The sequence below is a fragment of the Cnephaeus nilssonii genome (genome assembly GCF_951640355.1).
Source record: "Cnephaeus nilssonii genome assembly, chromosome: X".
Lineage (NCBI taxonomy): Eukaryota > Metazoa > Chordata > Mammalia > Chiroptera > Vespertilionidae > Cnephaeus > Cnephaeus nilssonii.
In genome coordinates this window covers 124,565,490-124,583,053 of record NC_137071.1, presented here as the reverse complement: position 1 = coordinate 124,583,053, position 17,564 = coordinate 124,565,490, and the positions used below count along the sequence as shown (strand labels likewise).

Genomic DNA, 17,564 nt, shown 5'->3' with positions numbered 1-17,564 from the left:
GTAGGGATCAGCACATATATGTAAGAAAACTGCCTGAGGCCAGGGGAAGACCACTGAAAAGGATCAGAAGGAACAACACACAGAGGAAAACTCTATTAACACATGAGGCACTGAATAAGGATCACAGAAGGGTATTGCTTCAGTACCAAATTAGCTCTAGACTATCAGTTAAATTCGCCCTGGAATAAAGGTTATTCAGGCCTGCCTTAAAAAACTGATTAACGGTGTCCCAGAACAAAGCCTCCCACCCCAATTTTTTTTTAATTTATTGATTTCAGAGAGAGGAATGGAGAGATAGAAACATCAGTGATGAGAGAAAATCATCAATCTCCCACGCCTCCTACCGGGGATCGAGCCCATAACCCAGGCAGGTGCCCTGACCAGGAATTGAACCAGCTACCTCCTGGTGCATGGGACGATGCTCAACCAACTGATCTACATTGGCCAAGCACCCCAATTTTTTAAGTACAAAAAAATTCAGCACTCAACGAAGTAAAATTTACAATGTCTGGCATGCAATAAAATATTATCAGGTATGAAAAGAAGCAGGGGACTACGACCCACATGGAGAAAAATAATCCATAGAAAATGACCCAGATGATCAATCCAATAGACAAAGAACTTCAAAACAGCTTTGTAGATCTAACCCTTATGTTCAAGAAGGTGGAGGAAAGCATGAGCATGACTGAAATATGGCACCCAAGGAAGACCCTACTCTGCCCCCACCCCACCCTCTGCTCCTGAACTCAGAGCTGAGATCCCGTCCTTGTTCAAGAAATTATGGTCGTGACTCACTGAATGGTGGAACTGGCTGGAAATCTGCTTCCTGGAACCTGCCAGAAATCCACCATCTAGGGTGCCAAAGAAAGTTGTTTATGGGAAGGTGAGTCATCAGAGGCACTCTGCTACAAAGCTATATGTGAGGGAGGGTGTCAGGGGGAAGTTGCTGGCCACTGCGTGCTGCTGGCTGCCTTACACAGCAAAAACTGGAAAATGGAGAAGCTGTGAGCGCTTCACTGTCTGATGGGAGATTCCAGGGAGAAGCTGCTGGCCACTGGGTGCTGGTAGTCACCTTGCACTGCAAGAACCAGGCACTAGAGAACCTGTGGTGCTTCAGGACGCTGGTGCTGGAGAAAGCTGTATATGCTGCAGCAACCCGCTGAGTGGGCCCACCAGAAGCAGGAAGCGAAACCATTTTCCTCCTTGCGATGTCTTTCCAGTGCCCTCTACTGGCAAACCTTCAGTACCAGCTGGTAAAGGAAAAACATTTAAACAGACCAGAGCCATTTTCACAGAACAGGCATAAAGGATGAATTTGAAGCCAAGAGACAAAAATCAGTAAGTGGCATAGTCCACCCTTTGATTACTCAGCTTCCATATGCACCCTTCCACACGTATTTCAATTCTCCTACAACAACAAAATTCTACAAGATATATCTAACCAGACATAGCTATCCTTCTCACAAGAGAGGAAGTTTTACTCTTTCCCCCAAATTATATCTCAAGAGTCATTATATTCATTGCTGTTTATATTAATTATTCCTCAAATTTAGTCCCAGTCCCACTAATAATCTAGCATCTAAAGATGAAATTATAAAATCAATTTCCAACAAGTATTCATATATAAAATTAAAATGGGAAAGAAACAGAAAAAGAAAATGACTAGCATATACAAATAAATACAGAAATAAAACAAGAAGAAAATAAGCAAAGCTACAATAGTACTCATTTCTATAATTGATCACAAGGGTATAATTGCCATCACTGGCTTCCTTCTTCCACTATCCATTCTGTATTTTCCCTGCCTTCCTTCAGAACCTCAGATGCTCTCTTTACCTGAGGGAGTCACCCAAACCTTAATTCCTGAAGAGTTTGAGTCCTCAGTCATCCTGCCTGTTTTCAGTTGCTATAGTTCTCCATTAACTTTTACTGCTGGGCATGGAAGTACTAAGAGGCATCTCAGATACTCCTCTGGGTTTCAGACATAATCCTCCTTGCCTCCACAGTGTAGTAGCAACTGATTTCCCCTTAGTAATGAAGATCAATCACTCTAGCTAGTAAATTAACTCCTCTCTCTCTCTCTCTCTCTCTCTCTCTCTCTCTCTCTCTCTCTCTCTCTCTCTCTCCTGTATTTTCTTTGGAAGGAGCCCAAAATATCCAAAATTTCTCACTTTCCAATTCAATGGAACCATTGTTGTGCTCCCTGGTTGAGGCCTCACCCACTGGCAAAGAGGACTTATTAGAATTTAAGGCACAGTGTCCCTAGCTTCGTTATCTCCCTCCCCCCAACACACACACACTCCAACTTTCAGGATCCTATTCCTTCCCCATAAATGCAAGGCTGGAAGCTTAACTTGCCTTGTAACAAGCCAGTAGTGCTGAGATTTGGGGTTTGAACTTCAGTAATCTCAGCCCTTCAGCTACAGGAGATAAAGCTCTCCTTCAGGGTACACCTAGAAGCTTTTGAGTCATTTATGGTGCTTGAGCTGAGGATGCCAATCCCTGAGCTCATCTTTTGTTGTACCACTTTGTCCAGAGACATTAGGAGCAACCAGCCAATCTCATTAGATTCCTGTTTTCAAAAAATACTTGAAAGTAGTGTACACACAGTCACCCAGCTCCTTGCTTCTTATAAGTTGATTATGTATCCAATATATATTTTGAGTGTCTCCATATTCTATATCATTAGCATCTTTAAATTTAATCAGATTAGAGAGCCAGTTCCAGAAACTTCAGAACCAGTTCAGAAAATTCATTATTTTTTAAAAAACTTTAATATATGTTGATTTCAGAGAAAAAGGGAGAGACAGAGAGACAGAAACATCGATGATGAGAGAGAATCATGGATCGGCTGCCTCCTGCACACCCCACACTGGGGATTGAGCCTACAACCTGGGCATGTGCCCTGAATGGGAATCAAACCAGTGACCTCCTGGTTCATAGGTCTATGCTCAACCACTGAGCCACATTGGCCAGGCAGAAAAATCATTCTTAACATTCTATTCCTCCACTGCCAGTACCAAAATCTATATTAGAGTTTTCCAGAGAAACAGAACCTAAAGGGCATATTTATATATTAAGAGATTTATCACAAGGAACTGGTTCACGTAATTTGGAGGGTGAGAAGTCCTAAGATCTGCAGTCAGTAAGCTGGATACTCAGGAGACCTGATGGTGTAACTCTAATCCAAGTCAGAGTCCAAGTACAAAGGCTGGAGAAGACTGATGTCCCAGATCAAGGACAGTCAGGCAGAGAGAGAGAGTGAAGTCTCTGTTGCTTAGTCTTTTTGTTTTATTCAGGCCTTCAATGGATTGGATTAGTCCCTCACTTTGGGAGACACCTACTTTCCTCAGTCTACCAATTCAAATGTTAATCTCATCCAGAAACACTTTCACAGGCATGCTCTAAATAGTGTTGAACCAAATATCTGGGCTCTCCATGGCTGAGTCAAGTTGACAAAAACAAAAATTAACCATCATGCCTGGCCAGCATTGCTCAGTGGTTGAGCACTGACCTATGAACCAGGAGGTCACAGTTCGATTCCTGGTCAGGGCACATGCCCAGGTTGCAGGCTCTATCCCCAGTGTGGGGTGTGCAGGAGGCACCCGATCAATGATTCTCTGGCATCATTGATGTTTCTGTCTCTCTCCCTTTCCCTTCCTCTCTGGAACCAATAAAAAAATCCCATATAATAAAAGGCTAATATGCAAATTGATCGAATGGCAGGTCACTATTACACACACTGATCACCAGGGGGCAGATGCTCAATGCAGGAGTTGCCCCCTGCTGGTCAGTGTGCTCCCACAGGGGGAGTGCCGCTGAGCCAGAAGTCCTGAGCAGGCTCATGGCTGGTGAGCACAGCTGCAGTGGTGGGAGCCTCTCCCGCCTCCATGGTAGCACTAAGGATGTCCAACTGCCATCAGTTAGACATCCCCTGAGGGCTCCCGGACTGCAAGAGGGTGCAAGCCAGACTGAGGGACACCCCCTCCCCAAGTGCATAAATTTTGTGCACCAGGCCTCTAATATATATATATATATATATATATATATATATATATATATATATACACTTTTTTTTTAATTAACCATCACAGGCACTTAGATTCAAAAAAGCAGAGCTCAACGTTGTCAAGATGGGGAACAAACATTCCACGAGTGGATTATTAGGTGTAATAGTAAGAAGAGCCACTCCTACTTCTACCCCTTAATTTCAGGACCCATTTATACTGGCTATGAGGGAGACAGAACCATATATTGGTCTCTGATTCAAAGTGTATACTACATCCTATAAAACAAAACCCCATTCTTTCAGGGTGCTGTTTCACAAGTAGCATCATAACAGAGTCTAAAAAACCATTCCACCTTTCAATTAGGCCAGTTGCTCCCAGATGATGTGGCCTGTGGTAAGACCAGTTAATCCCATAGGCATGGACCTATCACTACACTTGCTTTGCTGTGAAATCAGTTTCTGGATCAGATGCAATGCTGTGTAGAAGAGTCCACAGATGGTGGTGCTGGCACAAACATTACAGGCAGGGAAGGGAAAACCATATCCAGAAAATGTGTCTGTTCCTGTGAAGATGAATCTCTGTTCCCCTCCATGATGAAAGAGGTCGATATAAGCAACCTGTCACTAGTGGCTGACTGGCTGGCCCCCAGAGCAAATGGTGCCATGTTGAGGTCTCAATTTTGGTCTCTGCTGATGGCAGATTGGGTAGTTTGCATTAGCATGAACCATGCCATCCTCAGTAAGGGGAAGTTCAAGTTGTTGAGCTCAGGCACTATATGCCTTCCAGTAGGCATTCACATGGGGCACAAATATCTTCACTGTCTGTGTCTATTCAGAGGTCCATCCACTTCTCTCTTCCCCAGACTTTCTTGTCACTAATATTCCAGTCCTGTTACTTCCAAGTCCCTGACTCTCTCTCTCTCTCTCTCTCTCTCTCTCTCTCTCTCTCTCTCTATATATATATATATATATATATATATATATATATATATCCATATTTCTGTCCATCTCTCAGTCTAGACACAGTGGACAACGAAATATGCTGTTACATGTTTTGCTCACTGGATGGGATTTTCCTTCACCATTATCACTCAGGGTCACCCCTGAGTAGAGTTGTAATGTGCATCTGTCCACTTTGGGATGGTACCAGCATATCATTCAGACCCATATATAAGACAAGCTTGACTTTTTTCCTCCTTGGTCAACTTCTTGTGAGGAATACCCCAGTACACCATAGACTTGGATTGAAGGAGAGGAGGCAATAGAATAGGAGTTGGTGTCAAAAGAGTCTCAGTCACCTGCTCATCCAACTTGCTGTATATTCTGGAATTGCCTAACTTGGTCTCTTCTATACCACTTTTATTTGATAATATATTGCTGCTATGCATGTCTAATTTTATGGCTATGTGGGTCAGACATGACACCCATTCATGATGGGAATTAAGGCTGTATGGTTATTATGTATCTCACTAGAGGCCCGGTGCATGAAATTCATGCACTGGGGGGGGGTCCCTCAGCCCGGACTGTGCCCTTTTACAGCCTGGGACCCCTCACTCCTTACTGCCTGCCTGCTCGCTGCTCCTTACCGCTCAGCTGGCTGCTCTTTAGCACTGCCACGGAGGCAGGAGAGGCTCCCACCACTGTCGCTGTGCTCGCCAGCTGTGAGCCTGGCTTCTGGCTGAGCGGCACTCCCCCTGTGGGAGCGCACTGACCTCCAGGGGCAGTTCCTGATGGTCAGTGCGCATCATAGCGACTGGTTGTTCTGCCATTTGATCGATTTGCATATTAGGGTTTTATTATGTATCTCATGGTTAGATGTTTGGTCTCTGCTAAGGCCCAGTACTAAGCCAGAAGCTGTTTCTCAAAAAAAAGAAAAACAGTATTGGTGTTTGCCAGAGGCAGGAGGTGTGGGTGGACGACAGGGGTGAAGGTACAAACTTCCAGTTATAAAATAAAGAAGTTATGGGGATGTAATGTACAGCATGGTGACTGTAGTTAACAATACTGTGTTGTATGAAAGTTGTTAAGAGAGTAAGTCTTAAAACGTTTTTGTCACAAGAAAAAAATTGGTAACTATGTATGGTGATGAACTATACTTATTGTGGTGATCATTTTGAAGCATGTACAAGTATGGAATCATTATGTTGTACATATGTTGTTGTTTTTTAAATATATATTTTTTATTGAATTCAGAGAGGAAGAGATAGGGAGAGAGACACAGAAACATCAATGATGAGAATCATTGATCGGCTGCCTCCTGCAGGGGATCAAGCCCACAACCCGGGCATGTGCCCTGACTGGAATCAAACCCAGAACCTTTCAGTCCGCAGGCCAATGATCTATCCACCAAGCCAAACCAGCTAGGGATTGTACATGTGTTTTGTTCTGTTCTCAGCCTAGCAATAACCAATGTTGTGGCTGGATTGGCCTTTGTGGTTCTTATTAAGATTGCAAGATGACCTTCAACAATAACCATCAGGGATCCAGGTTCATTACTTACTAGACCTGGAAATGACACAGCATGTCTGGGGTCACACAGAGATGTCTAAGAGAGAGAGAGGTGAGGAGGGAAGGAGGAATAGGGAAGGAGAGAGAGAGAGAGAGAGAGAGAGAGAGAGAGAGAGAGAATGAGAATGGTTCTAGGGTTCTCCTTATATTGGGGGCCAGGGTTTTACGGGCTCACTCTTTTATTTTGTTGTTAATCCTCACCCCAGGATATTTTTCCATTTATTTTTAGAGAGAGTGGAAGGGAGGGGGAGAGACACACAGAGAGAAAAAACGATGTGAGAGAGACACATCAATTGGTTGCCTCCCACCCGCATGCGCCCAAGGTCCATGCCCTTGACCAGGAATCAAACCAGGAACTCTTCAGTTTATGGAGCTGATGCTCTATTCACTGAGCCAAACCAGCCAGGGCATGAGCTCATTCTTTTATTGATGAATTTAAAACAAACAAACAAACAAACAAAACAAAAACAGTAAGAGAAAACAAGCAAAGTAGCCTAAATGCTCAGTTATTGAAATCAACCAGGATCTCTAAAACAGAGGAGCCTGTGGGGAGGGGGAAGGCACCTGGCTCTTTAAGTCCTGAGGCTGGCACTGTGTTTATTGGAGACAGCTGCCTTTGAAATGAATGCACCTTTGAAATGGATGCCTCAGCAGTCAAAGCTTAAGTCAAGCACTTGCATTACAAAGGAGAAAAAAACCCAACTGTCAGGGCCCACACTACAATCTGCTACTAATATAATATTGTATGTCAGTTATACCTCAAAACATTTTTTAAAAAATGAGAGTAGTTATCTGCAAAAGAGCATACAGAATTGCTCTAAAATCCCAGAGGCTGACACTGTGATTGCCTCATTTGCGCTTGCCAGAATCTTCTCACAGCCTTCTTATATGCCACAGATACTTGGTGTATCGTTGGATCGGCTGGGATGTAAGGTCCAAGTTCAAGAGCAGTTTGTACTGCAGGCTGACCTGCAAAGCATGTGGGCAACTAAATGGAAACCTTTTGGGCAACTCTGTAGATGGGTTCAGAGTAGCACACTTGAATGTTGCTTCCAAAATCCGAAGAAGCCTACCAAGGTGTCTTAGTCTGTTTGGGCTGCTATAACAAAATACCACAGCCCGGCCGGCACATCCCAGTGATTGAGCATTGACCTATGAACCAGGAGGTCACAGTTCAATTCCAGGTTGCAGGCTGCTCAATCCTCAATAGTGGACATGCAGGAGGCAGATGATCAATGATTCTCTCTCATCATTGATGTTTCTCTCTCTCATTTCTGGAATCAATTTCATATATATATATATATACATACATACCGTATTTTCCGGTGTATAAGACGACTTTTTAACCCAGAAAAATCTTCTATACACCCAGTCGTCTTATACGCCGGAAAATACGGCTTATAAACAACAAACATTTATTTCTCACAGTTCTGGAAGCTGGAAGTCCAAGATCACACCGCTGGCAGATTTAGCATCTAGTGAGGGCCCACTTCCTAATTTGTTTCATCATATGTGGAAGGAGTTAGGGAGGTCTGTGGGTCTTTTTCATAAAAGCACCAATCCCATTCATGAGAGCTCATGACCAAAGCACATTCTAAACCACCTTCTTATACCTTTACATTGGGTGGGGCACACTCAGTCTATAGCTTTCCGCCCCTGCCCCACCCCCATTCATGTCCTTCCAAAATACAAAATATATTCATTCCATCCCAACAGCCCCAAGTCAACTCAAGTCTAAAGTTCAAAATCTCATCTAAATCGGGTATGGGTGAGACTCAGGTACCATTCATCCTGAGGCAAATTGTTCTTTAGCTGTGAACCTGTGAAACCCAGAATGTTATGTGCTTTCAAGGTACAATGTTGGGAAGGCATAGGGTAGGCATTCCAATTCCAAACAGAAGAAATAGGAGAGAAGGAAGGAATGACAGGTCCTGAGCAAGTCCAAAACCCAAGGGGCAAATTCCCTTAGAATTTAAGGCTTCAGAATAATCCTCTTTGCTGGGTGCTCTGCCCATCAGACCCATTGGGGCAGAGGTCCTGCCTTTTGGACACTAGGACAATGCCCACTGGGGTGATGGGCCTGCCCTGCAGCTTTGCTGGACAAAGGTTGAGCCCCAAGACTTTAAGTGGCTCTCTGGTTGAGGTTCTGAGCCTGCTGGCAGGCCTTTCCTTTGAAATGTAAGTGGAAGCACTACCCCCTCGGCTCTGGCTCTGCAGGGCCCTCGGGAACTGCACCAGGGGGAGCTGAGGAGCAGGATGCTGGAGTGTGGGAGTGAAACCCACCATACGAGGTGTGCCTGCAGCCCCTCCTTTGAAACCGCTCTGACCCAGGGCTCTTGCACTTGGCCTGTGATTAGAGAGGCAGCCCTGACGATCTCTGAATTGCGTTCAGGGTCCTTCCCCTAACTCATTGGTCAGCAAACTGCGGCTCTGTTATCTAATGAGTTTGCCGACCACTGCCCCTAAGGCATTACCCTTACCCAGAAGTTTTGACTTCAGGTTAAAGACATTAATACATTATTAAAATGTTTTTTAAGTGTTTTTCCCTAAGGCAGTGGTCGGCAAACTCATTAGTCAACAGAGCCGCCGACCACTGCTCTAACTCATACCTGGCCTACAAAGAAGAGCAACCACAGAGGATGCAGGTACTCTTCACTAAGGATTTATCAGCTGAAACCGGTTTGGCTCAGTGGATGGAGTGTCGGTCTGCGGACTGAGGGGTCCCAGGTTTGATTCCGGTCAGGGGCATGTACCTTGGTTGCGGGCACATCCCCAGTAGGGTGTGTGCAAGAGGCAGCTGATCGATGTTTCTCTCTCATCGATGTTTCTGACTCTCTAACCCTCTCCCTTCCTCTCTGTAAAAAATCAATAAAACATATTTTTTTAAAAAAGGATTTATCAGTGTTTTGGTGAAGGCAGTACACACACACACACACACACACACACACACACACACACACACATATATATATACTGAGTGGCCAGATTATTATTATCTCTGAACACATAATAATCTGGCCACTCAGTGTGTGTGTGTGTGTGTGTGTGTGTGTGTGTGTGTGTGTATATATATATATATATATATATATATATATATATATATGGCCCGATGCATGAATTCGTGCATGGGTGGGGTCCGGCCAGGGGGAGGGGACATGGGCAGTTGGCCGGCCTGCCTGCTGCTTGAACTCCTGGTCAAGGGGACAATTTGCATATTAGCCTTTTATTATATAGGATATACACGGAGTGGCCAGATTATTATGCGTTCAGAGATTATAATAATCTGGCCACTCAGTGTGTGTGTGTGTGTGTGTGTGTGTGTGTGTGTATTGATTTCAGAGAGCAAGGGAGAGAGAGATAGAGCTAGAAACATCAATGATGATAGAGAATCATTGATCAGCTGCCTACTGCATGCCCCCTACTGGGGATTGAGCCCACAATCCAGGCATGTGCCCTGACTGGGAATCAAACCATGATCTCCTGGTTCACAGGTCAACACTCAACCACTGAGCACACCGGCTGGGTAAAGGGATTGCCTTTTGAGCCTTTTCATGGCACTTGATTGGGGCTGTGTGCAGGTCATACATGATAAATCCTGTCAATGTTACTATCACCCTAAGCCTTTGGCTTCCCTCCTCCATATCATGCCAGGAACCTCTAGCATCTCACCCTCATTAACTGCAGGTCACAGTTGAGCCCCAGTTTCAGCCAGCCAACTTGGTAAGCCCTTAGAGCCACCTTCAGCTGCATGTACTGACACATTAAATCCAGAATCTCTAGTAAGTGAACCCACATCAATGAATTCTGCCCAGTCTAGTGTTACATTCTGTCTTCCTTATCTAACATCCTTAGAATCTGCTTCTGTTCCCTGGGTTTCTGCCAATATATACCAGCAAGGTCTTACAATTCTTTTAAAAAATTATTCCAGCCCTGGCTGGTGTTTCTCAGTGGTTAGAGCGTTGGCTTGCACACCAATAGATCACGGGTTCAATTCCTTATCAAGGGCATATAGCTACGTTTCAGGTTCAATCCCCTGCCCCGGTAGGGGGTGCATGTGGGAGGCAATCAATGGGTGTGTCTCTCACATTGATTTTTTTCTCTCTCTCCCTCCCTCCCTTTCTCCCTTCCACTTTCTCTAAAAACCAATGGGAAAAATATCCTCAAGAGAGAGAGAGAGAGAGAGAGAGAGAGAGAGAGAGAGAGAGAGAGAGGTGAGAGTGGAACATCAATAGGCTGCCTCCTGCATGCCCCAATAAGGGATTGAACAAGCAACCCCTCGGTGCACAGGATGACAACCAACCAACTGAGCCACACTGGTCGGAGCTTACAATTCGTTTGGAATATAAGCTATTTCCTCCTTGGTTATTGTGTACATATGCATGCTGAGCTTTGACCTCAGTTGTGGCTCTATCAGCAATAGGGGGTGGTTGTGGTGGGTCTTGAGGAGAAGAGGCATCCCTTTTCAAGGCATCTGGGCCATGTGAGTTTATCACAGGGTTTTCATGGAGAAAAAGGCTAGTCTCAGATACTAAAGGGCTAGCTACTTAGTAAGGGAGGCTCAGAGAGACTTGGTAGTTCAAGATTGTCCGTTTCATCTGGGACCAAACAGTTGTCCCCATTCCAAGTGTTGGGATCCCATTCTTTACCAGTGAGTGTCAAGAATGTGACTCCAACTGTCATTGCAATTCAACAACCTACTCAATGAAATGTAGTGTTTGGTTTTCAGCAATATTAGCCCTGCAGCTACAACAAAGAACAGCCTCTCTTATGCACCACGAAAGCTCTCTGGTTCTTAGACTGTGACTGAACTGCTCAAATGCATTAAAAGATATCAATCCCACATCCCAGTCCTTATAGTCACAATTACTGCCATAACGGTCAAGTGCAGCAGCCATTTAAGGCATCTAAGGCCTGTGCTTCAGTTAGCACTTCATCACAATCAACAGTAAGTTGATTAATTGCGATGCCACTGCTCGCCATCGATTACTAGCCATCCATTTTCCATTGGCAAGCACTATGCTGAAGCCCGAAGGAGGTGGGAATGAACCAATCCCACAGCTGCATCTCTGCAGGTCTATTTCCTGGGGTCACTCCTGATAACAATTCTGTCCGTCTGTGCCCTGTCTGAAGGGAGGAATGGCACAGTAATTTGAACAGGAAACGTTAATACAAGGAATTACCTATAACAGGGGATTAGAATGATGAGGAATTGGCTAGTAAGATGTAAAGAGAACTCTAAGGAACATAGGAATAACAGAATTAAGATGTGGTCACTATCCCTAGGCTAAGATACAATGTCCCTGGAGCTGAGATGCAGATTTTGTTGGAGAGGCATGACTGTAGCTCACTGGATGACAGAGTATTATAGTGTGGTACTGATGCAACCTGTTGGAAATCTATCTTCTGGAACTTGCCAGATATCTGCCTGCTGCGGGGGGGCCGGGGGAGCTGTTCACAGAGAGCCGCTGGCTTCCATGCTCTGCAGGAGCCAGGCCCTGGGGAAGCTGCAAGTGCTGCAGTATCCAGAGGCCCTGTGCTTGCTGCCAAGCTGCCTAGGGGTGAGTGCTGGTGCGAGGGGAGAGCTGCTGGTCACTGGCGGCTGCTGGCTGCCATGTCCTGCAGGAACCCAGGAATGGAAGAGTCTGATGCCAGAAAAAGTCATGCAGAAGGAGACTGCCAAGCCAATACACAGGAATCAGGAAGGAAACCTCTTTTCCTCTTGCAATATCTCTTCAGCACTCTCCTGAGAAAGCTTCAGTGCCAGCTGGCAAAGGAAAAATACCTCAAATATGTTCCATGATCACAGAACAGGCAGGAAGGATGAACTTTAAGTTGAGAGGCAATAAATTGATAACCAGCACACCAAAGGTCAAAAGGGAAATCAGAAGGAAAATTTAGAAGTATTTTGAATGGAATTCAAATGCAAACAAATGTATCAAAATGTATGGAATGCAGCAAAAGCAGTGCTTCCAAAGACATTTATAACATCAAATGCTTATATTAGGATCCTAGTTACTCTCTTTCTGCTGCCATCTTGGTTCTGCATTGCCCGCACAGAATGCTGGGTGAAGCCACAGAAACTGTCTCTGTCACAGAATGAGTTGCCACAGCCCCAGGCTGAGACAGGATCTGAAACAGAACCTGACAGTGATGGATCAGTACCAGAGCTCAAAGAACAAGATTCCACCCCGGCAACCATACAAGCTCAGCTAGCAGCAGCAGCTGAAATCGATGAAGAACCAGCCGGTAAACCAAAACAGAACCGAAGTGAAAAGAAGGCACAGAAGGCTATGTCCAAACTGAGTCTTTGATAGGTTATAGGGGTTACTAGGGTCACTCTGACATCTAAGAATGTCCTCTTTGTCATCACAAAGCCAAATATCTACAAGACTCCAGCTTCAGCTACCTATAGAGGTTTGGGGGAAGCCAAGATTGAGGATTTATCCCAGCAAGCACAGCTAGCAGCTTCTGAGAAATTCAAAGTTCAAGGTGAAGTTGTCTCAAACATTTAAGAAAGGACACACACTCCAACTGTACAAGAGGAGAGTGAAGAAGAGGCTGATGAAACAGGCGTAGCCCTGGCTGGTTTGGCTCAGTGGACAGAGCGTCAGCCTGCAGACTGGGGGGTCCTGGGTTTGATTCTGGTCAGGGGCACATGCCCAGGTTTCGGGCTTGATCCCCAGTGTGGGGTGTGCAGGAGGCAGCCATTCAATGATTCTCTCTTATCATTGATGTTTCCGTCTCTCTCTTCCTCTCCCTTCCTCTTTGAAATCAATAAAAAAAAGAAAAGAAAAGAAACAGGCATGGAAGTTAAGAACACAGAACAAAGGCAGTCTCAGCCCTGAAGAGCAACAGGAATGATATTATACATGCTATTATGGAATTAACAATGTAACCATTCAAAAAAGAGGAGTTGTTGTTTTTTTTTTTTTTTTTTGTATTTCAAAAGAGTAACTGCAGCTTGGCTTGAAATTTGGACTGTTTCTATGATTAATAAAGCTATGGCTTCCGAAAAGAAGAATTATCTCAGATCAATGACCTCATATTCCACCTTAAGAAACTATGATAAAAAGTGGAAATTAAACCCAAAGTAAGCAGAAGAAAGGAAATAATAAAGATAAGAATAGAAATCACCAAAATACAAAGGAAAAACTATAGAGGAAATTTAAAAAAAAACTGATAGTGGGCTCTTTGGGAAGATCCATAAAGTTAATGAAACGCTAGCCAAATTGATAACAGAAAAAAGAGAGATGACCCAAATGACTGATATCAAGAATGAGATATAGGACAACACTACAGATCCTGCAGAAATTAATATAATAATAAGGGGATGATATAAAGAGCTTTATGGCAATAAATTTGACAATTTAGGTAAAATAGACACATTCCTTAAAACATACAAGCTACCAAGTTCACTCCAGAAAAAAACACACACCACCAACCTGAATAGTCATATGTCTTTAAAGAAATTTATTTCATAGTTAAAAACTTTCCCACAAAGAAAACCTTATGTCCAGATGGCTTTACTGGTGAATTTGATCAAACAGTTGTGGAAGAAATAATAGCAACTGTATGCAAACTCTTCCAAGAGAAAGAGAGGAATTATTAACCTTTTGCACTCGGATGTTGAGTGTGACTCGACACAGCATTAGAATAAAGGAATCGAGAAAAAAGCAAGCGAGTGCATAACAGACTACAAACTTAATATCCTAAGTCAATATTCATTTATTATAGCAGTTTCTATAGGTCAAAAGTTCAGCACAAAATGACTGGGTTCTCTGCTCAGGTTATAACAAGGCTGAAATCTAGGTGTTGTCTAGAGGCTCTGGGGAAAATATGCTTCTAAGTTCATTCTTGTTATTGGCAAAATTCAGTTCCTTGCCATTGGAGGAGGAGTTCCCACTTACTTGCTGGCTATCAGCTGGGGCTGATCTCATCTCCTAGAAGCCAACCACATTCTTTGCCACGTGGCCTCCCTCTGTCTACAAGCCAACAACAGTGTGTCACACATTTCCTATCCTTCTGATTTTGGACCTTAATTACATCTGCAAAATCCCTTTACAGCAGCAAGTCGATTCATGTTTCATTAAATAACTACAAGAAGGTATGTGAACACCAGGAGCTTCGAACCTTGGGAGCCATCTCGGAATTCTGCCTGACAAGGAGGGAACACATCCCATTATATTCTATGCATTCAGCATTATCCAGATCCTGATATCAAAACCAGACAAAGAAATCCCAACAAGTTACTTTGTGGCTACCGGCAAACTGATTGTGAAATGTATAAAGGAGAGGCAGAAGATCCAGAATAGCCAACACAGTGTTGAAGGAGAAGAACAGAGTTGGAGGACTGATGCTACCCAACTTCAAGACTTACTATAAAGCTACAGTAATTACGACAGTGTGGTGTTGGCAAAAGAATAGTCAACTAGATTAATGGAACAAAAAAGAGAGAGCCCCAAAGTAGACCCATATAAATATATTCAACTTATTTTGACAAAGGTGCAAAAGTAATAAAATGGAACAAAGTCTTTTTGGCAGGTGCTGACACCTATCAGGTGTCTATAATCAAAACAACAAAAGAAAATTGTTGCAAGGATGTGGAGAAATTAGAACTCTTGCACCCTGCTGATGGGAATGCAAACTAGTGCTACCACTATTAAAAACCATAAGGAGGTTCCTAAAAAAAATTTAAACTGGAACTGTCTCTTGACCTAGTGATCCCACTTCTGGGTATATAGCCTAAGAATCCCAAAACACCAAATAGAAAGAATATATGCACCCCTATGTTCATAGCAGCACAATGTACCTTAGCCAAGATCTGGAAACAGCCCAAGTGTCCATCAGCAGATGAGTGGATGGTACATCTATGTACCATGGTACATAGCAGCTGTGGTACATCTATACCATGGAATACCATGCAGCTATAAAAAAGAAGGAGCTCTTACCCTTTGCGACAGCAAGGAGGGACCTGGAGAGTATTATGCTAAGCGAAATAAGCCAGTCAAAGACAACTATCACATGATCTCGATCAACCAAAGGACTTGTATGCATGCATATAAGCATATCCAATAGACACAGACACTAGGGGGGTGGTGAGGGCACGAGCGGGGGGGTGAGGGGGCAATGGGGAGATAAGGACATGTATGTAATACCTTAATCAATAAAGAAAAATAAAGATTTTCAACTTTCACTTAGTAAAAAAAAAATCACATGATCTCACTTATAGGTGGAATCTAATGAACAAAATAAACTGATGAACAAAATAGAACCAGAGGCATGGATGCATGGAATAGACTGACAGCTGTAAAGTGGAGAGGGTTTGGGGGGCTGAATGAAAGAAGGTAAAGACATTAGTACATTATTAAAATGTTTTTTAAGTGTTTTTCCCTAAGGCAGTGGTTGGCAAACTCATTAGTCAACAGAGCGGCAAACACACAAACACACAAACACACACACACACACACACACACACACACATATTTGTAACACAAACAGTGTGGTGATAGCCAGAGTGGAAGGGAGGTGGGGGCTGGGTGAAGGTGGGCAAAAAGGGGAAATGGGGACAGAGTAGACTCGGCTTTGGGCGATGGGCACATGATGCAGTGTGTAGATGTTTTGTCTAGTTGTACACTTGAAACCTGTATGGTTTTGTGAACCAACGTTACCCCAATAAATTCACTAAAAAATTAACTCAGAATGGATTACAGGCCCAAATGTAAAATGAAAAACTATAAAACTTAAAAGATACCAAAGGAGAAAATCTAGGTGACCTTGTGTTTGGCGATGACTCTTTTAGTATATACTTTTAAAATATGCTTTTAAAAATTGACTTTAGAGAGAGAGGAAGGGATCAATGAGAGACATCACATTGATTGGCTGCCTCCTGCACGCCCCCTACTGGTGTCAAGTCCACAACCCAGGCATGTGCCCTGACCAGGAACGAAACCAGCGACCTTTCGGTGTATGGGATGACACTCAATCCACTGAGCCACACCAGCTGGCTGGCAATGACTTTTTATATGCAACACCAAAGCATATACAAAGAATTGATGAACTGGACTTCATTAAAATAAAAAAAATTCTGGTCTGTGAAAGACACTGTTAGGCGAATGAAAAGACCAGTCATACACTGGGAGAAAATATTTGCAAAAGACATATCTGAAAAGGACTGATATCCAAAATATACTAATAATACTTAAAACTTAATAGCAGAAAAAAAAAACCCAATTAAAAAAACGAGCCAAAAATCTTAGGCACCTCACCAAAGAAGATAAACAGATGGCAAATAAGCATATGAAAGGATGATCCACATCCTGTGTCCTAGTGAATTGCAAATGAAAATAAGATACCTTACACAGCCATCAGAACAGCCACAATCTAGAACACTGATACTGCTCTCTAAGATGTGTGACAAAGGAAGTCTCATCCATTGCTGGTGGGAATGCAAAATGGTGCAACCACTTTGGAAGACTGGTAGCTTCTTAGAAAATGACACACTCTTAACATACCATCCAGCAATTGTGCTCCTTGGTATTTACCCAAAGAAATTTGAAAACTATGCCCACACAAAAATCTGCTCATGGATGTTTGTAGCAGCTTTATTCATAATTGTACAAACTTGGAAGCAACCAAGATGTCCTTCAGTGGCGAATGGATAAATAAACTGTAGTACATCCAATCTAATATCAATCAGTGCTTAATAGAAATGAGCCATCAAGCCCTGAAAATACATGGAGGAACTTGAAATGCATAGTACTAAGTAAAAGAAGCTGACCTGGAAAGGTTATATATTGTATTGTCCCAACTCTATGACATTCTCAAAAAGGCAAAACGATGGAGACAGTAAAAGGATCAGTGGTTTCAAGGGGTTAGAGGGAGGGGAATATAGGCAGAGCACAGAGGATTTTTAGGGCAGTGAAACCATACTGTGTAATACTGTAGTAGATGCATGTCATTATACATTTGTCCAAAGCTATAGAATTTACTACTCATAGAGTGAACGCTAATGTAAATTATGGACGTGGGTGATCATAATGTCTCAATG

General features: G+C 43.3%; 1 pseudogene across 1 annotated transcript; it reads left to right on the top strand.

The window, feature by feature from the left end:
- The first annotated feature begins 12,575 nt into the window (after positions 1-12,575).
- On the top strand, positions 12,576-14,899 carry LOC307095449 (nascent polypeptide-associated complex subunit alpha-like; annotated as a pseudogene). Its single transcript has 2 exons — positions 12,576-13,102; positions 14,745-14,899. The product of its transcript is annotated as a nascent polypeptide-associated complex subunit alpha-like (transcript).
- Positions 14,900-17,564: the final 2,665 nt, after the last annotated feature.